Genomic DNA, 21,961 nt, shown 5'->3' on the forward strand with positions numbered 1-21,961 from the left:
ACGAGTTCTGTGTAAATTCAACACACTTGTGAGAACTCAATTCTCTCACAATACTTCAAAACTTTTTCGCGAAAATACCGGGATAATAGGACTTGAACGACGTTTTTTCACAAGCACATAACTATTTTTTAATTTTTTACACAATTTTATAGCATTTAACAATCCGAAATATTTTTATTTTTCACAAACTAAAAAAATATTTTTTTAATTTTTTTGACAATTAATTTTTGTGTGTTGAAATTAAAATTGACAAAACAAAGTTGTATATTTTGGTATTGAAAATGAAAAAATTATTTAAAATAAACTTATTTTTTGTGCAAAAAAAGAGATTTTAAGTCCGAAAAATATATTTATTAAATGTTTACTGATTAGATGTGGGCAAAATAAATTAAAAAATATGCGAATGTAGAAATTTAAATGTTATTTATTTTTCCTTAAATTTTTTATGTACGATTTTATGCAAGTATGTATGTTTGGAAAGTGTGGTGAAAGTGGTTGGAGCTCCATTACTAATACAAAAATTCTACCAATACATACTTAGAGTTAGGTACCGAATGACAAGTCCTTTACGTACCAACTGACAAGCCCCAATTTCTTTATATTCTTTGGTTAGTACCATAGAAAAGGTATACATAGAACTGAAACTGAGTATGACAAAACCTAAGTCTGCTGTCAAAAACCTAAGTCGTGAGAATGTATTAGTTGAAAAATATGCAACCCAACAAACACAAACTCTTTCGTTTAAAAAGTTTTTATATTTTTGTTGTTTTATTTTGATATTTTATGAAATAATGTTTTGAATTAGCCATTTTTATTCAATATCAGTTGACCAATGTAAGAAAGATCTTCATTAAAAATTATTCTTAATTTTAAATAAACTCTTTGTGTTTGCTGGGTTGAGTCAATATTGACACTTGAAAATTATATTAAAAAAATAAAAACGATTGAAAAATTTGTTTTTTTCTGAAAATGTTTTCAATAATTTTATAGGAAAAACATAACTTTTAGCAGTGTTTATTGCAGCAGCAGGGGCTATTTTGCCAAAGGAATTGTGCTAATGCTAAAATTAACGCATGATATGAACGATTATTGTTAATTTCAAAGCAGCCCAAATTCAGTCAAAATACACCCTACACCACACTAATGGGAACGGCATTTTGTTTATGTCTTAAAGTTTGTAACACCTGCGTCGATGTAATGATGTAATCCGTCCATAAATTAGCCTATTGAACTTTTTTGTAAGCGGTACATGCTATACAAGAATAGGGTATTTATAAAATTCGACTCAACAAATTTTATATATACGAAATTTTGACTATATATTGTTATACATTCATTAATTAAGCAAACATCAATCTCTTGAATATAACTTCTACATTAAAAAATACTAAATAACTTAGTGCTACTTACTCGCAATGTGGTAGGGTATGATGTATTCGGATACATTTTGTACTTTCATGTTGTTGTTATTTTATGTAAACAAAAATAAAAATACTCATACAATTGTATTAAATTCACACAGAACCTGTACATGTGAGAGAGTAATATTTCTTATTCTCAGTCTCAGTTCTATTTATTTTTCTATGGTTAGTACTATTGAATAGTAGGCTATTATATTGCTTTTAAAGACTATTTGACTTTTGGAAATGACTAAATTTTTGTTACGTCCTTTTGAATTTCATGTACCATTTTCAATCAAAAAGTTTTTTTATTTAAAATTTTTGGTTGTTGTAAAACTGCATACTTAGTTTTTCATCTTCTGATCGATTGTACTTTTTGAAAGTCTTTAAAATTTGAGATATATAAATTATTAAAACAAATGTTGTTAAATATTTATAGTCGTCCTACTATTTGAACATGGGTATCAGATAGAACGGGACAATCTTAACAATTCTAAAAAAGACAATATTTAAATCTTATAACTCCTGTTATTTATTAATATTTTTACCATTTCTTGGTAAATAAAAAGTGTTTCTAATCCAAATATTTAATATGTACAAAACATGCAATTTGATAATGTGCAAGTGAATATAATTTTCTCTACATTTTAAAGTTTTTAGAAAAAATATCAAAAAACTTGAAGAATTTTCAAGAATTTAAACTTTCAAGAACATTTTTGCTTTTTCATGTTAACACGACTTCCATTGGAAACGGTTGGGATTCTCCTTTTCATCTGATTACATATTGAAAAAAATGGCTTTAAATGTTTAATTATATTTTATTAAACAAATCAAGGGATTTGATAAATCTAAATTTAAGTTTAATATTTATTTATCTAATATTCGTGAAAACTTAAAACCTACCTAAACAATGACGTATGTTTTGTAGCCCTCAGTTCAAAAAATCCTGTTTCCAGTCGTAAATAAGCGCTATGTTCTTGCTCATGTGAGACACTTTTTCCCATTTTTTTATATGGTGTAATCGACTCGCTTGTAATGAACTGCGGATGAATTTTAAAATTTGTTCGTTATAAGCGAAGTTCGTAATAAGACGGTGCAGCTTTTGCAAATCCAAAAAATAATGTGGCATTTCTCAATTAAAATAATATGAAGTTTATTTCATATACTTTTTTCCGCGCAGTCGTTTTGAAATATAAACTTTTTTTGGAAAAAAAAAAAAAAATAAAATAATTAGTTTAAAAGAGAAAAATGGGTTTTATTCAGTTTTTACATAAAATGTGCTACACGTTTTTAAGTTTTGAAACTTCGTATAAATTAATTGTAATCTATACAAAATCATCTTTCTAAAAATATAAAATATGTAGCAAAAAATGCGATTTTTTTTTTTTTTTTTTTGAAAAATGTATGTTTTTATTTTTAAGTTATCGAACAATTTTTAAGAAGATTTAGATGTAGAATTTATACTTTTTGAAAAGCTAACTGAAACACCACTAAGGAAAGTAGTTGCAATTTTACGAAATTTATTAAAATGTTTCAATTTTGTTTCAACTTTTAAGAAGCACTATCTTAAGGTTAGTTTTGTATAAAAAGTCCTAATTCAGCCTTTTTAGACTGAATTGTGATAGGTATTACATAAACTGGACTTTGTTCTTGAATTTGCCATCAATCATGTTTTGCTACCTAATATTATTTAAATAATAAAAAAGAAATACAAACTTAATACAAGGTGAGCTATATTTTTGAGCAGTATTGATTGTTTTGCAATATTTTGCGCCTGTTAACCTTTAACTAAGGAGGTGAAAAGTTATGAGATACTAACGTGAGATTAAATTTTACAAACAAATTCTGCACCAAGATATTTTTTATAACTAACTAGCTATAACAACTTAAAAAATGCACTGTTGAATTTTTAGGAGAAAGACCACTTTCATTGTTGCAGCAAGAGTTTTTTAAACTGTGTGTTACAAAATATGGACCGTTTTAAGCTCTTTTTCTTTTTAGGTTTATTCTCAGTTGTCAACTCCTGGGGAGACCTGATCCTCTTCGCCTCAGATATTGAGAGAGAATCCGATTTTTCATTTGGAGTGTCATGAGATTGACACACTATAATTTCCTGAAGCATCTTCTTCAACTTCCTCCTCTGTGCCCCAGAAAGCCCTTTTTAGTAATAGGCAAAATAAATTAATAAAGTAGCATCACTTGAACAGCTGACTATTTTTTTTAAACTAGATAAATGAAGCAAATTGTCAAAGTTTGTTTTGAAAATTGTTAACATTGTTTACGTCGCCATTTTTAAATTGTGTTTTGCTATTTGTTAAAATTTGTGAAAAGTTGAAAAAGTGAATTAAAAGTGGTTTTAAAGTAGTTTAAAAGTGTAATAAATTGTATAATATATAATAATATAATTAAATCGTTAATATTTTTAACTTAAAAGTAATATTTTTTATTTATGTTTTGTTCACATTGTTGTTCAAGGAAATTTTATTTTGACACAATCTTAAATTATTCCAAAAACAAAATACATGTGGTTGTTGTAGATGTTGTTGTACAACAAGAGATGTCGCTACTTTATTAATATACTTTGGTAATAGGTACTTTAGCTATGCTATCACTCATCTCTTTCACCATTTGGTCTATTTCATCCTTTTTGGGATTCGCTGTAATGGTTTTGTTATTATTATCATCTGAGGATTCATAGTCGAAACCCTCGCCTATCTTTAAAGTCTGAGGTAGCTGAGAACTCTCTCCGCGTACATCCATATCTTTCACCCCTATGTTTTTACCAACGGCATGCTATACACTTGACGCATTGTCCGTCACGGAGGCCAAGGTACCCACCTCCGTAGTAGTATTTTGCTCACGATCGCAGGATGACGACGGCACATGAATCGCGAGCAGATCAGCATTCGCGCCGGTACTGGGTTATTTAGGCCAAGATATATGTATTTATATTATTTATATGGGAAATACCACATCTATTATAAGCAGGCCGCCCATTCTTCCCAAAATGTTGATCCTGATGTCAAAGTTATCCATCTATAACTCTTTTCTACAAATTCGAATTGTAGAAGAAATTTAATAAAATACTTATTTTATTAAATTATAATATTTTGTGTAAAAGAGGAGTAATTCCACAAAAAAGTTTGTACCCTACAGTCAACAATGACCTAAAATGGCAAAAAACTTTTAAATTTTTCTGTAAAAAAACACAACTTAACGTAAAAATTCTTAGGAATTGTACTATACAATAGATGGTCGTCGTTCTGGATCTTCAAAAATTAGACTCCATTGGCTATTTTTTTGGAGTATTTAAGATAAACTATTCTCTTTTAACATAACGTAGTCTTCAAGCTACAAACAAATTTAACTGATTAGATCTCAAAATTTAAAACAAGAAGAAAGGCTTTTTTGGACTTAGAAAGAATAGAATGTATACAACAGTTTACATATCCCGATAAGTCACAATAACTGTTAATATAGAAATTTGAGAGAGATAACCGGTATGTTGCCAGTAGTGTATTATATGTTATAGAGTGTTATCCATACAAAATTTGAGAACTCTAGCTGTTTCAGTTTTGAGATGTACAACTTTATACTTACTTTGTATGAAGGCGTGGCGCCTTGGCTCCTTAAAATATCGAAATAAATGGTTAAATAGTAATCTATAGTTCATATTTGACATACCGAAATACACAAGAAAATCGTTTCAGCGGTTTAGCCTTCTATAGACTTCAAACAAATTAATACACATTCATTTATTCAGTTACCGTTCAAATAATAATAGCAACATCTCAATATTCATTTTTCGATTACGTTATTACACCATGATACAATTTTACAATTTTTTTCTTTTTATTTTATTTTTTGACAAATAAGGAAATCTGCGTGAGAAAATATTGGACAATACTTTTTTGACTAGAACAAAACCAAATACAAGTGAAAGTAAACAAAAATCATCGCTGATATAAAGGATGAAATTATTAAATGGATAACACTAGTTTACAAATTAATACTTTGCTAATGAAATGAAACATATATTTTTGGAAAGGGCTATGTCCGATGATTAACTAACAGGTTTTAATTTTGCTTTAACCTTCAGCAACTCAGAAAAAAATTCAATAATATAAAATTTAGGACTTCCTTTACCCACTTTTTACCAGTTCATTTTATTTTTTACCAAATTTTTGGAAATTGTTGCTACTTTAAAAAAAAAATCGAAAATATTTATAAAAAATTAAAAAAAAAATAATTTCGAAAATATAAACAATTTATTCCATAATAAAAAACTTACGGATTTGAATATACAGTGTCTCTCATAAATATTCGAATTTAATGTATTATGAAAACAGACATCATTTTATAATAGATTTTGTGGAAAAAATAAATAAATAAATTTATTATGTAGTCCAGACAGTCCTTAAATTTTATATAACATTTTAAAAAATGTAAAAAAAAATATTTACTTAAACTAATTTACCTTTTTTTTTTTTAAAAAAGTGCAAAAAATAGCTTCACAAAAGTATTCGAATTTTTTGTATACATCATATTTAGATTAGCATTAGGAAGTAAAAATAAATGATTAAAATGAAATTAATATTTCGTATAGTAGCCGTTGTTTTTAAAAACAACTTCCAAGCGTCGCGGGACCTAAAAACTTATGGAATAGTTCTGGCGTTATTATGTCCCATTCTTCATGCAAAGCAACCGTATGTTGGTTTTGGAGGATAATGAGTGATTTAAAAGTTGTTCTTGTAAATATAACCACAAATTTTCAATGGAGTTTAAGTCCAGACATTAACTCCATTGAAAATTTGGTGAAAGAAGATACGTAGTGTTGTAAATGATCAACATTTTCACGTACCAGGTCGTGTATTTTGGAACGTTTTTCTGTTGAAAAATAAATTGAATGGGTTGTAGCCCCATTTTGGTGGTACTAGCATGCAAATTCTGCTCTAAAATTGACAAGTAGACCTTCTAGTCTATAATTACAGTAATAAATTTTAGCAGTCCAACACCGAGGATGGACGCAGAACCCTAAAATATGACAGAGCAACTTGGGTCCTTTACAGTTAGTTTTAAGTTAGATAATTCCAAGGAATCTCCAAGCTTACGCCATATCATTTGACGACCATCTGAGCCAAAAATATTATATTTGTTCTCATCGTCGAAGATAACCTCCTTCCAGAATCCAATATTCTAACTTATGAGTCTAATAGCGGAGTCAAGACACTTAACATCGATTAACTTCGATATGAGCGGTTTCCACCTTGGTACTTGACCATGCGAATTATTGCTCCCTAGTACTTTGCGCACAATTTCGACACTAATTTTTATTCACAGGACTGTCCTGAGTTCGTTGTTAATTTTTGGAGCTGATAAATTGAGGTTCCTTCGGTATATCCTCAGTATTTCTCTGTAGTCCTGTATTGACAGCAGTTTTGGACGACTTGATAATGGTAAATACTCGATGGAATTCTTTGTTCCATGCGTGTAATGACAAAATATATTGTCGATGGGAATCTATCAAACATTTCCTATATGTATTTAATTGATATGCCTTGATTATACAGATATAAATTATTTTTTTAATTTGAATTGATCAACTGTTTTTCTTTGAACATTTTAAGCGCTTACACAGGAAGATTTACAACATAATTATCCAAAAAATATAATGTTAAATATTCCATATAACCACTACCTGCATAATGGGTTAATTAATGGGCAATAAAACACGTGTTCAAGGATTCTAAAAAAGTTCTTAAAAAAATATTTTTGCGCAGTACCTGAAATGTCCCTTTTTGGGGTTTATATACAATTAACCGGGATAATTGTATATAGAATGCTTCCGGTCCATATATATATATATATATATATATATATATATATATATATATATATATATATATATATATATATATATATATATATATATATATATATATAGCTCTTATATTTTCTCAGATATACTAATTTCCTTATATGGGAGGGGCCATGTCCACTATAGCTAGTTCGCCCATATTATCCACATATGTTCATGTGAAATTTTCACATGAAATTTTAAAATAAAAAGTAGCCTATAGTTCCCCCAAAATGTTCACATAGTTGTTAAAGAGCTTCGTGCAAAATTTTAAGATTCCGGCTCCAATAGTTTCCCAAATAAACGATTTTTATACACTCCACCACTATCAATGGTGTGTAACGTGTGTAACACCTAGAAATATTCATTTGGCACCCAACAAAGTATATATATTCTTGATCCTTATGAAATTCTGACTCGATTTAGCTATGTAGGTCTGTCCGTCCGTCTGTCTGTGTAAAACACGCTCACGTTAAAACGAAGCCATAGAAATTTTCGAAATTCACCCAAAACATTCTTTATCCGGTACAGTTTGGTATTGAAAATCAGTAAAATCGGTTCACGACGTAATAAGTTATCAGTAAAAATTTCAGACTACCTCGAAAAAATAAAGTTTCTTTCCCAATTCTTAAGTAGTTTTCTCAGAAACTACCAAAGATATTTCGATGAATTTTGCCAAACATTATTTTTTTTTGTGCCAGGGATCAAGTATGTTCAAACTCATGATATTTGATCCAATATTTCCCATAGCCCCCATACCAAGGTGAATATTCCCGGAAATTAGTTTATCGTTAATAACTCCCTCAAATATATCGGTATCAACACAAAATTTTGTACATACAAATATAATATGAATAGAAATCATACTACCAACGTAGATCGCAGTCGGTCCACAATTGGTCATAGCTCCCATATAAGGTCCACCTCCAAAAATCACCTAAACGCACATATTTCATTGATAAATAAAGCTTTTGTGATAAAATTAGAGCTGAATTAGTGTTTATAAAAAACCGACTTTTGGAAAAACCGGTTTTTCGGTTAACCGAAAATTTACCATTTCTAGAAAACCGGTTTGTTGGTTAACCGAGTATAAAAAACCGGTTAACCGAAATGTTTGGAAATCTTTAAAATATTATAATATTTAGTTGAGAAATGTCATTTTGCGAAATATTATGAATTACTTAATAAGATATTTGCACTTTTTAGTATAGATATGTACATTAATATATCATAAGAAAATAAACTTATATAGATCTGAAGATATTATTGATTCGTTAGGTATATGGAAGTTGCCATAGGAGGGATAAATTGACCTTTGAATATATAATCCATCTATATCAATAGCAAAAATTATGTCCAGAACTATCAAGCATAAAGAGTGTTCAGGCTCGAGACGATTCATCGGGAACGGAAGTAGACGACGACTGTCTCGACATAGACCGCTACGCCTGTGGTTGTTCAAATTACTGTGAATGACGCTTAGAAATATTGACAGGTGTCATTCTTACTTCCTGTCAATCAACCTAAGCGCCATTACAGTTTGTAAAAAACCCCAGCAGCATAAGTTCTTGGACGGCAACAACAATCCTTATGTTTCGATAAATAAAGTCCGTTTTGAGAACGTTTGAGAAACTTCTAGATTTTTATTATACTCACGCAGTAAACAAGTAAGTGCATCCTGAATTTTATCATCAATGTTATTTATCTGTCTTAATAAACAACAAATTTCTTCATATAATGGTTGGAATTTGTTTAAATAGTTAATTTTTTATTGGTTCAAATGCCAACTTTTTACTAATTTCCTGATTGTCTGAAATTGTAAATCTCCATTTTATATACATAACATTTGTTTAACAATCTTAGGTCTGGTTTCATATGCACAAACGGAAAATAATGTTTAGAATTATCTATCCAAAATTTTTAAAAATCACAATAAAAAAATCAAAGAAAACATACAATTTTGTACCAAAAATTAGATTTTTTTGAAACCGGTTAACCGAGACTTACAAACCGGATAACCCGGTTAACCGAAAACCAATGTTTTAACCGGTTTTTCGGTTAACCGGTTAACCGGTTTATAAACACTAAGCGGAATATGTTTTGTGTACATACAAATCATTCTACCAAATTTCTTTTCGGATCGGTCCATATAAGGCCCACTTCCGAAAATCACTTAAACGCACATATTTCATTGTCAAATAAAGGTATCTTGATAAAATTCGACACAAATATGTTTCGTCTATATATGAATTACTCTGCGATATTTTTGTCGGATAGGAACATAATTGGTCATAGCTCCCATATAACGTCCACTTCCGAAAATCACTTAAACGCATATGTTTCATTGATAAATAAAGCTATCGGTATAAAGTTCAACTAGTATATGTTTTGTGTACATATAAATCATAATACAAATTTTTCCCCGGACCGGTCAATTATTGGTCATAGCTCCCATATAAGGACCTCTTCGGAAAATCATTTAAACTCACATATTTCATTGTCAAATAAAGCTATCTTGATAAAATTCGACATAAATATGTTTTGTGTACATACATATGAATCACTCTACGAAATTTTTCTGGAGAGGCCCGTAATTGGTCATAACTCCTATATAAAGTCCACTTCCGAAAATCACTTAAACGCATATATATTATTAATTAATAAATCTATTGGAGTAATATTCGACTTGGATTTTTTTTGCATATAAATCATTATACGAAATTTTTTCTTGATCGGTCCATAATTGGTCACAACTCCCATATAAGGATCATTTTCGAAAATTACTTAAACGCACATTGAAATCAAAGTCATCGGGATAAAATTCGACATAAATGAGTATCTTGTATATATAAATCGTTATACGGAATTTCACTTCTGAAAATCACTTAATACCACGTAATTCATTATTAAATGATTATATCCAGATAATATTCGACATGAGTATGTTTGTGTATAGATAAATCATTATATTAAAATGTTTGCAACTGGCCTATTAATATAAAACTTTATGAACCTAATTAAAATTAGTTCCAAATATGCATAAATGTTAGTACCCTCACTACGGAAACAAAAATGTTGTCAAGCTATATAAAAATTAGATAGTTAAATGAGTAATAAAAAGTAGCTTGCTGGTGGAGGGTAAGATTCGGCATAGCCGAATATAGCACTCTAACTTGTTTATATTTAATTTATATGGGAGGTGCCACGCCCCCTATTGCTAGTCCGCTAATTTTTTGTCCTAAATATTCATGTTGATACTAAAGTGGCTTCGAAAAATTGGATGAATCTAGCTGTTATATTTTCTCAGATATACTAATTTAAGGTTTTAGTATATCTGAGCAATAGGGATCGTGGAACCTCCCATATGAATTAAATATAAACAAGTTAGAGAGCTATATTCGGCTATGCCGAATCTTACCCTCCACCAGCAAGCTACTTTTTATTACAACTCATTTAACTATCTAATTTTTAGATATCTTGACAACATTTTTGTTTCCGTAGTGAGGGTACTAACATTTATGCATATTTGGAACTAATTTTAATTAGGTTCATAAAAATTTATATTAATAGGCCAGTTGCAAACATTTTAATATAATGATTTATCTATACACAAACATACTCATGTCGAATATTATCTGGATATAATCATTTAATAATGAATTAAGTGGTATTAAATGATTTTCAGAAGTGAAATTCCGTATAACGATTTATATATACAAAATACTCATTTATGTCGAATTTTATCCCGATGACTTTGATTTCAATGTGCGTTTAAGTAATTTTCGAAAATGATCCTTATATGGGAGTTGTGACCAAATATGGACCGATCAAGAAAAAATTTCGTATAATGATTTATATGCAAAAAAAGAAATCCAAGTCGAATATTACTCCAATAGATTTATTAATTAATAATATATATGCGTTTAAGTGATTTTCGGAAGTGGACTTTATATAGGAGTTATGACCAATTACGGGCCTCTCCAGAAAATTTTCGTAGAGTGATTCATATGTATGTACACAAAACATGTTTGTGAAGATAGCTTTATTTGACAATGAAATATGTTAGTTTAAATGATTTTCGGAAGAGGGCCTTATATGGGAGCTATGACCAATAATGGACCGGTCCGGGGAAAAATTTGTATTATGATTTATATGTACACAAAACATATACTTGTTGAACTTTATACCGATAGCTTTATTTATCAATGAAACATATGCGTTTAAGTGATTTTCGGAAATGGACATTATATGGGTGCTATGACCAATTATGGTCCTCTCCGAAAAAAATATCGCAGAGTAATTCATATATAGACGAAACATATTTGTGTCGAATTTTATCAAGATACCTTTATTTGACAATGAAATATGAGCGTTTAAGTGATTTTTGGAAGTGGGCCTTATATGGGAGCTACGACTAATAATGGACCGATCCGAAAAGAAATTTGGTAGAATGATTTGTATGTACACAAAACATATTCAGCTTAGTGTTTATAAACCGGTTAACCGAAAAACCGGTTTTTACCGCATATTTCGGTTTTCGAAAACCGCGTTTTTTAAAACATTGGTTTTCGGTTAATCTAATTAAATCTAATTTTTGGTACAAAATTGTATGTTTTCTTTGATTTTTTATTGCGATTTTTAAAAATTTTGGATAGATAATTCTAAACATTATTTTCCGTTTGTGCATATGAAACCAGACCTAAGATTGTTAAACAAATGTTATGTATATAAAATGGAGATTTACAATTTCAGACAATCAGGAAATTAGTAAAAAGTTGGCATTTGAACCAATAAAAAATTAACTATTTAAACAAATTCCAACCATTATATGAAGAAATTTGTTGTTTATTAAGACAGATAAATAACATTGATGATAAAATTCAGGATGCACTTACTTGTTTACTGCGTGAGTATAATAAAAATCTAGAAGTTTCTCAAACGTTCTCAAAACGGACTTTATTTATCGAAACATAAGGATTGTTGTTGCCGTCCGAGAACTTATGCTGCTGGGGTTTTTCACAAACTGTAATGGCGCTTAGGTTGATTGACAGGAAGTAAGAATGACACCTGTCAATATTTCTAAGCGTCATTCACAGTAATTTGAACAACCACAGGCGTAGCTGTCTATGTCGAGACAGTCGTCGTCTACTTCCGTTCCCGATGAATCGTCTCGAGCCTGAACACTCTTTATGCTTGATAGTTCTGGACATAATTTTTGCTATTGATATAGATGGATTATATATTCAAAGGTCAATTTATCCCTCCTATGGCAACTTCCATATACCTAACGAATCAATAATATCTTCAGATCTATATAAGTTTATTTTCTTATGATATATTAATGTACATATCTATACTAAAAAGTGCAAATATCTTATTAAGTAATTCATAATATTTCGCAAAATGACATTTCTCAACTAAATATTATAATATTTTAAAGATTTCCAAACATTTCGGTTAACCGGTTTTTTATACTCGGTTAACCAACAAACCGGTTTTCTAGAAATGGTAAATTTTCGGTTAACCGAAAAACCGGTTTTTCCAAAAGTCGGGTTTTTATAAACACTAATTCAGCTCTAATTTTATCACAAAAGCTTTATTTATCAATGAAATATGTGCGTTTAGGTGATTTTTGGAGGTGGACCTTATATGGGAGCTATGACCAATTGTGGACCGACTGCGATCTACGTTGGTAGTATGATTTCTATTCATATTATATTTGTATGTACAAAATTTTGTGTTGATACCAATATATTTGAGGGAGTTATTAACGATAAACTAATTTCCGGGAATATTCACCTTTGTATGGCGGCTATGGGAAATATTGGATCAAATATCATGAGTTTGAACATACTTGATCCCTGGCACAAAAAAAATAATGTTTGGCAAAATTCATCGAAATATCTTTGGTAGTTTCTGAGAAAACTACTTAAGAATTGGGAAAGAAACTTTATTTTTTCGAGGTAGTCTGAAATTTTTACTGATAACTTATTACGTCGTGAACCGATTTTACTGATTTTCAATACCAAACTGTACCGGATAAAGAATGTTTTGGGTGAATTTCGAAAATTTCTATGGCTTCGTTTTAACGTGAGCGTGTTTTACACAGACAGACGGACGGACAGACCTACATAGCTAAATCGAGTCAGAATTTCATAAGGATCAAGAATATATATACTTTGTTGGGTGCCAAATGAATATTTCTAGGTGTTACACACGGAATGACAAAGTTATATATGTATACCCTCTATCACCATTGATAGTGGTGGAGTGTATAAAAATCGTTTATTTGGGAAACTATTGGAGCCGGAATCTTAAAATTTTGCACGAAGCTCTTTAACAACTATGTGAACATTTTGGGGGAACTATAGGCTACTTTTTATTTTAAAATTTCATGTGAAAATTTCAGATGAAGATATGGGGATAATATGGGCGAACTAGCTATAGTGGGCATGGCCCCTCCCATATAAGGAAAATCTTAAATTAGTATATCTGAGAAAATATAACAGCTAGAGTCCTCTAATTTTACGGAGCCACATTAGTATCAACATGAATACTCAGGACAAAAAATTGGCGGACTAGCAATAGTTGCCGTGGCACTTCCCATATGAATTAAATAAAAAATTCGTTTATCTGGGAAACTATTAGATCTAGAATCCTCAAATTTTGCACGAAGAACTTTGACATTCATTTTAACATTTGGGTAATAAATTGGCGGACTAGCAAACAAAAATTCATTTATCTAGAAACTATTGGAGGTAGAATCTTAAAATTGACATAAAAGTGAACAGTTGGAAGTAAAATGTGAGCACATTCATTTTGGGTTCTTGGAACCTTTCATATGAATTAAATACAAAAATTTTTATATCTGAGAAACTATCCTCAAATCCTTAAATTTTGCGTTTTTATTTATACTGTTTTTAGGGTAGCAAAGCACACTGGGTATAGCTAGTATTTACACTCCCGCTCACTTAAATAGGTTCACTGTTTTGTTTACATTCAAATTTTTTGCAAAAAATAATGGACTAATTGGTTATATTAACATTTTAAATAATAGCATAATCTCTTATGTATCACTAAATAGGCAAACATTAGTGCAATACTTAATAACCGATTTTTAATAATTTTTTTCTAAAACACTACGTTTTTTAGCTATATTTTTTTGGCTCATTTGAATAGGTTCATCATCTTTACAATGTTTTAGAAAATATTTAGTAAGAAACATATCCGCCGTTACTTGAGAAAACTTCGAAAATTCGAGGTGAAAAATAATTATTAAGATTCTTAAGTAATGACAAGGAAATTTCGGTCCAAGCCTTTTTAGTTCCTTCAATTTAGGCTTCTTTTGTGTCATACTGTCTGCCCGACCTATACACATTACGAGAAAGAATATCCGAAACCTTTTCAATAATAAATAAGTGAGAAGATTATGGAGGCCACTCCAAAATTTTTACATTCTGGCTTCGAATCCACCCTTTCACAGCCTTGGCGGTATGGATCGGGGCATTATATTTTTGAAATATCCACGGCAATGGCTCAAAGATATCCGAAAATGTGAAAAAATCTGTTTCCAGTATGGCATTACAATTATTACAATTATTACTAGATGAAAGAAATTTAAGCTCACATGTTTCATAATACGAAATTGCCCCCCACTACATCTCACATCCTCCACAGCTATGCAAACGACTCAGGTAGAACTCTTCTTTTCAAAAATCATAAAAATAACGATTATATCGATCTGGACCTTCTAAATTAAACATTTTTTCATCCGAAAAAATAAGATGTTGATATAGCTTTTTATAACCATGTGTTCACGTGCAAACTGAAGAGGATTTCTCTTTACGAGTGGCAATTGGAGTGGCTATTATTAATTTTTTAATATTTCTAAAGCCTTGGCCCTTCTTACAATTAGTTTTTCTGTAGCTAGGCTTGCTGTAACACCCACTTTTTCTCTAATTTTTGCTACAGAATCACTTGACTTGGAGGCAAATTTTATGAAATCTCTTTTGACCGCTTTTGTTTTGACTCTATATGTAGTTCCATTTATGTTTTATTAATATTCAAACTGTTTTCTCATAAAATTGCGAATAAAATTCTGAATTTGCCCAATTTTTTTTGCCGAATTCCTTTGATTTTGGACAGTTTCCAAAAACGCTTGAATTTTGTCATTTTATTCTTTAGTTATTGGCTTACCGCAACCTATTTGTTAAAAAATATATTGTCTATATTCACAGAAACTAGAATATGAATGGATTTCACTCACTGCCAGCAGTAAACTGATTTTATTCTGATTGAACCTAATCATGTGAGCCAAAAAAATATAGCTAAAAAACGTAGAATTTTGGAAAAAAAATTATTAAAAATCCGCTATTAGGTATTGCGCTAATTTTTGTCTCACTAGTGATACTTAAGACATCATGTTTTTATTTAAAATTTTAATATTACTAATTAGTCCATTATTTTTTGCAAAAAAATTAATTTGAATGTAAACAAAATGGTGAACCTATTTAAGTGAGCGGGAGTGTATATAAAAACTAAATAATTCAAGAATTTAATATTTATTTTCGTTCCAAGGGAATTCCCTTTTTCGATTTGTTTTAATTGTGCATGGTTGTTAAAAAAAAGAATTTTGCTTATAATCACGGATAATAGAGGTAATCACGGTTAAACGATGCAGAAAAATTTAAGTCAATCCAAAATAAAATTAAGTCGATGCAAAAAATATTTTTCCATCTGGATAGGTCCTACTGTTACTAAAAGATTTGGCGTCCTAGATATTTTTAAATATTTTTTTCTGGACTTAGACGGCCTAAATAAAGACACCCATATATGTTTTATGTTTTTTATGTATTTTTCACTCTTGGTAGTATATTTAATACTCTATTATATTTACACCGACTTTTTTATAGAAAGTGTGAGTTGTTTATTGTAAACCAGGAAAAACAGCTTTTATTATTACCCAAAAATTAAATTTAATGTAAAGTTTTAAAGATTATCACAAAATCCATGAAAGAATTTCGAAATATCTTAACACAACTAGATTTTATCAGTTATTAAGTTTTTACAACATTCTTTATGTTACCATTTGCTTTAGACATTCTTGCCTTTTCTTAAAATCCAATTGCCAGGAGACATCTTAATTTGTTTTCTTTGTTTTTGTTGAGGTGTATTAAGCAAAAAAGATGTCTATACTCTGTCTCCAAATTTGTAATTTCAATGAAAAAACTGCATTAGACCATCCCGCGGCTATTGCTTTTCCGCTGCCGGACGACCCAATAAAATATACGCGTCCAGTATCAACAAAAAAAATATTTTCCTAAAATAAACAATGAACTCGGCTTTTTTGAGAAACTGCTTCTTATTTTTGATATTTCTTGTTGAGATATTCCATGAACATTTATTTTTGACCACGCCTTATTTTTTCACTTTTTATACCCACCATCAAAAAAGATGGGGGGTACATTGATTTTGTCATTCCGTGTGTAACACATCGAAATATTGTTCACAAATCCCATAAAGTATATGTATATCTTCTGGGACCTCATAAGATTCTAAGACGATCTTGCTACATATGTCCGTCCGTCTGTCTGTTGTTGGCACGATAGCGTCCACAAAAAAGAAATATTGAGATGAAATTTCTGATTGATCAGAAATGTTTGGTATTGAAAATTGGCAAATTCGGTCAATTATTTCACATAGCCCCTATACAAATGTAACCCCCCCCCCCCCCACGGAATATTGTGTAAAAAGCTTCAAATATATACAAATTCGTTGTTTATGAAGCAAATGCCACAACAATTTGCATAAGTCCGTTTTTTTACTTCCGAAGTAAAATACTGACTTATGGCGGACATGGGACCACAATTGGCCCTACCCCCATATATGGTCCCCTTTTGAAAATGACTGTAATGCTGATTACTGGCTTAAAAATACGAATATAGCGATGAAAATCGACACATATAAGTTTCATGCCAGCCAATATTTCTCCACCAAATTTTATGTGGATCGGTCCATAATTGACACTACCCCCCATATAAGGTCCCCTTCAGAAAATGATTTAAACGCTCATTATTGGTGTAAAAATAGGATTATAGCAATGAGATTTGACAAAAGTAAGTATCTTAGGAACGTTTCCAACAAATTTTATGTGGATCGGTTCATAATTGACTCTACCCCCATTTAAGGTCCCCTCCATAAAATTACTTAAACGCTCATTACTGGCTTAAAATTACGATTATAGCGATGAAAATCTCTCTACTAAATTTTATGTGGATCAGGCCTTAATTGATATATAACGTTCATTACTTGCCTAAAAAACGAGTAAAGTGATGAAATTCGATGTAAACATGACTTGTATGAACCAAGATCGTTCTACAAAATTTTAAGAGTATCGGTCTGTAATTGACCCTACACCCATATAGGCCCTTTAAGAAAATGACTTTAAAACTCACTACTGGCTTAAAAATACTAGTAGATCTATGAAATTCGACATAAACTAGTTTTGTATGAGCTAACATCACTCTACAAAATTTTGTGGGGATCGACCCATAATTGACCCTACCCTTCATTTAAGGTCCCCATCAGAAAATTACTTTAACGCTCATTACTGGCTTAAAAATGCGAATACAGCGATGAAACACTGATAATTTCTATAGGAACCGAAATCTCTACCAATTTTTATGAGCATCAGTCTATAATAACCCCACCACATATAAATTCAGAAAATGACTACAACGCGAAAAATACGATACCGCAATGCAATTCGACATAAACCAGCTAAAGCTAAAATCTACCATATTTTATGAGGATCGGTCCATAATTAACCCTAACCCCGTATAAGGTTCCTTTAAGAAAATGACTTTAATGCTCATTACTGGCTTAAAAATACAAGTAGACCTATGAAATTTGAAATAAATAAGGAACTGAAATCTTCCTACCGACTTTTATGAGAATTGGTCCATATACATATGTATATATCCTACTCCTTATATAAATCAATATTTTTAATTCGAAAGAGCACTGTCAATAGTTAAACCCCCATTAATGGACCTCTTTCAAATATTACACTGATGTTCTTATTAATATCTATATATAATAATAAAATATTCAAAATATCAAAGTTTATTTATATGGCAGTGATTTGATGGTGGGTTTATAAGATTCGGCATAGCTGAATATAACACTCTTACTTGTTTTATTTTTGCTTTATATTTTTCACTTTATGTTAATGGCGGTATATCGATCAGCTGTTTATATTTTTGGTAAATCTACCACGCTTACGTACAGCGATGTATATATTAAAAATAAATACATTTTGTTGTTACGTTGATGTAAATAGTATTATTTATAATATAACTACCATACTTAACATGGATACAAGGGTACTTTACTACCAAAGGGAAAACCGCTTCTTTTTTTCGTCCTGAAAAATAAAAACAAATGAACAATTTAATAATTCAATGCCAAATAGTCAAAGGTCATTATTTACCATTTTTCTCGGGTGAGTTTTCCCATTTTTCCTACCGAGCGCGTCCCCGGGTGGCGGATAGGGGGTGGTGATGGACCATCTGTCCTCCCACAGTTTTAGTTTGACTCAAGCTAAGGGAGGGCAGATTGTCCACCACCTGGGAATACTATATTTCCCGCGGACCAAAAAACTGAAAAAAAAACAACATGGAAAATAAAAATAAAAAAATGAAAGTTACGGTATAGGGCCTATATAACCCAGAACCGGCGGCAAGTGTTGATCCACTCGCGAGTAACGTGTCGTCGTCATCCTGCAATCGTGAGCAAAATACTACTACGGAGGTGGGTACCTTGGCCTCCATGGCGGACAATGCGTCAAGTGTACAGCATGCCATTAGCAAAAACATATGGGTGAAAGAGAAGGATGTACTCGGAGAGAGCTCTTAGCTACCTCAGCCTTTAAATATAGGTGAGGGTTCCGACTCTGAATCCTCAGATGATAATAACAACACCATTATAGCAAATCCCAAAAAGGATGAAGTAGAGCAAATGGAGAAAAGACTATCTGGAGCACAGAGGAGGAAGTTAAAAAAGATGCTTCTGGAAATCATAGTTAGTCAATCCAACGACACTCCAAAGGAAAAATTGGACTCTCTCACAAGATCTGAGGCAAAGAGGATCAGGTCTCCCGAAGCGTTGACAACTGAGAATAAACCTAAGAAGAAAAAGAGCTCCCCGTCTTCTAATACACAGTCGAAGCCAAGCCATACTTCACTCAAAGGAACCTCAAGTCAGAATCCTGCGAGTAAGGGTGACAACGCCAAGATAGATATTCCGAAGACGATGACGTCGGTGAAATGAAACTCGAAGGTACGGGTATCTCAAAAGAAGCCCCGAAAAGCGAGGAAAGAGAGGCTAGACAGTGGAAAAGGAAAAGATCCGCCATCTTACGCCAAAATTGCCAGCAGAAGACACCGGGACGATCTCTGCTATGCAGTTTACGATGCCGGTAATCCGACAGGCAAAATTCCAATAGACCAGCAGAGTAAGGTAGAAGATCTGGTGAACAATAAGATAGTGGACCATGCAATCGCTTCAAAGGGCAAACAACCAATAGAGAGCGTGAGCTGCGAGTTCAGCATGGGCGTGATGTTGATGAGGTTGGCATCTCACCAATGTGTTAGCACCCTGCAGCTGCCCTTTCCAAAATTGGGGAGGCGCCGATTGAAAGGGATGTCAAAACCGGCCACGATAAGGACACTAAAACACCTAAGACGGTAGCCAAAGCATCATTAGCAAGTACTGGTAATTTTGAGGAGTCAAATCCTAAAAGCGAGGAGGAAGTCCAAAATTGGGAAAGAGTCGATTAAATGCCTGATAAGGGCATCGCAGTGCCATCAATGGTACCCACTGCATCAATAGCCACTTCAGGTTACCCGGAGGAGTCAAATCCAACGAGAGCGGATGAGATCACTAACTCGCTGGAAGACTGTTTAAATGGATGACAATGATTGAGGTTATCCAAATAGACCTCCATCAGAGCGAGACAGCTACCAACGCTCTGATGGCTAAAATTAACACAGGTTATATACATATAGCTTTAATCCAGGAACCTTAGATGATTCGTAACAAGGTTTCTGGATTAAATCACATAAATTTCCAACTTTTCTACGCTGATACAGGGTCTCGCCCGAGAACATGTATCTTATGTCACAAGAGCTTATGTTTTCTCCTCTCAACATCGGATGCAACGGTGGTGAAGCAAGGTCGTGGCAACATATACCTTGCATCTGTTTACTTGCCCTTCGATTCTCCGACACTACCACCAACGTCGGATCTGTTGAAACTGGTCGAAGAGGCACAAAGGAAAAATATGAAAATTGTAATAGGTTGTGATGCCAACTCCCACAAACACCAATCGCACGGGACAAGCCCTTATGGATTTCCTTAATACTAAAGACTTGATCACATCGAACTTAGGTAATAAAGCTACCTTCGTCCATAGAATCAGAGAAGAAGTATTAGTTATAACTATATGTTCAGAAGAGCTTATAAACGAAATTCAGGATTGGAAAGTTTCGGACGAGCACTCCTTTTCTGACAATCGGTACATAAGATTCAAAATATTACGGCCGCCACCAAAGCCGTTAAAGTTTCGGAATAAGTCTAAAACTAATTGGACAATGTTCGGTTCCTTACTAAAGAACCGTTTATGTTAGGATACTTTTCAATGTCGAAATAAAGAGGTCATAGACGTCAAAGTAGAAATGCTCACAAGTGCCTTGGTTGAATCGTTCGAGGACAGCTGCCCTCTGCGAGAGCGAAGATCTGCCCAGGAGAAACCCTGGATTACCGGGGAGATCCGGAACCTTGGTAAGACTCTTCGCAAACTATTTAACTGGGCACGGCGTAAAAATACCGCAGTATACTGGGATGAGTATCGTAGTAAACTTGGTGAATATAAGAAAATTGTTCGTAAAGCCAAACGAGACTCCTGGAAAATTTTCTGTGAACAGGTAGACAGTGTAAATGCCGTATCGAAGATAAAAAATTCCTATCCAAAACTCATGTCCAACCGGAATCTATGGTCGATGATACGGGCAGGAGGCTGGAGGAGACAATGAAACTCCTAATGGACTCTCATTTCCCACCCGGTATATCGAATAACATGGATGAACCGATATTGGAGGAAGGGGAGGCTAACACGGAAATTGTAATTACATCTGATATGGTTAAAGGGGAGATCAAGAGCATCGCTCCCTATAAAGCTGCAGGGCCGGATGGCACTCTTGCAGATGGAGGCGGGACTGTTTTCCGTACATCTGTCTCATATATTTACTGCATGCTTGAAATCTCATTTACCCCCATTAAATGGCAGGATGCAAGGGTAATATTTATACCTAAACCAGGGAAACCTAGCTATTCGACACATAAGTCTTATCGACCAATAAGTCTTATCGACCGATAAGTCTTACGTCATTCGTACTTAAAACCTTGGAACGCATAGTCGATAGTATGGTTAAAAGCAGTATACCCGACAAATACCTAATATTTAAGCAGTATGCTTATGTAAAGGGACGATCGGTGGAAACCGCTTTAATCGAAGTTGTCCACTACATAGGTGCATCCTTTGATAGCAAACTATATACACTGGCGGTATGTATTGATATTGAAGGCGCCTTCAATAACGTGCACACTGATACTCTTATCCAATTCCTAGACCAGTTTTATGTTG

General features: G+C 32.2%; 1 protein-coding gene across 4 annotated transcripts in view; it reads left to right on the forward strand.

Annotated features, from left to right (window-relative positions):
* Positions 1-21,961, forward strand: part of LOC119612092 (disco-interacting protein 2) — a 291,223-nt gene that overhangs the window by 167,209 nt on the left and 102,053 nt on the right. The gene's annotated exons all lie outside the window — the stretch shown is intronic.

Source organism: Lucilia sericata, unplaced genomic scaffold, assembly GCF_015586225.1.
Source record: "Lucilia sericata isolate MDLA Ls3-8-SP2 unplaced genomic scaffold, ASM1558622v1 Contig000033F_arrow, whole genome shotgun sequence".
NCBI classification, from domain to species: domain Eukaryota; kingdom Metazoa; phylum Arthropoda; class Insecta; order Diptera; family Calliphoridae; genus Lucilia; species Lucilia sericata.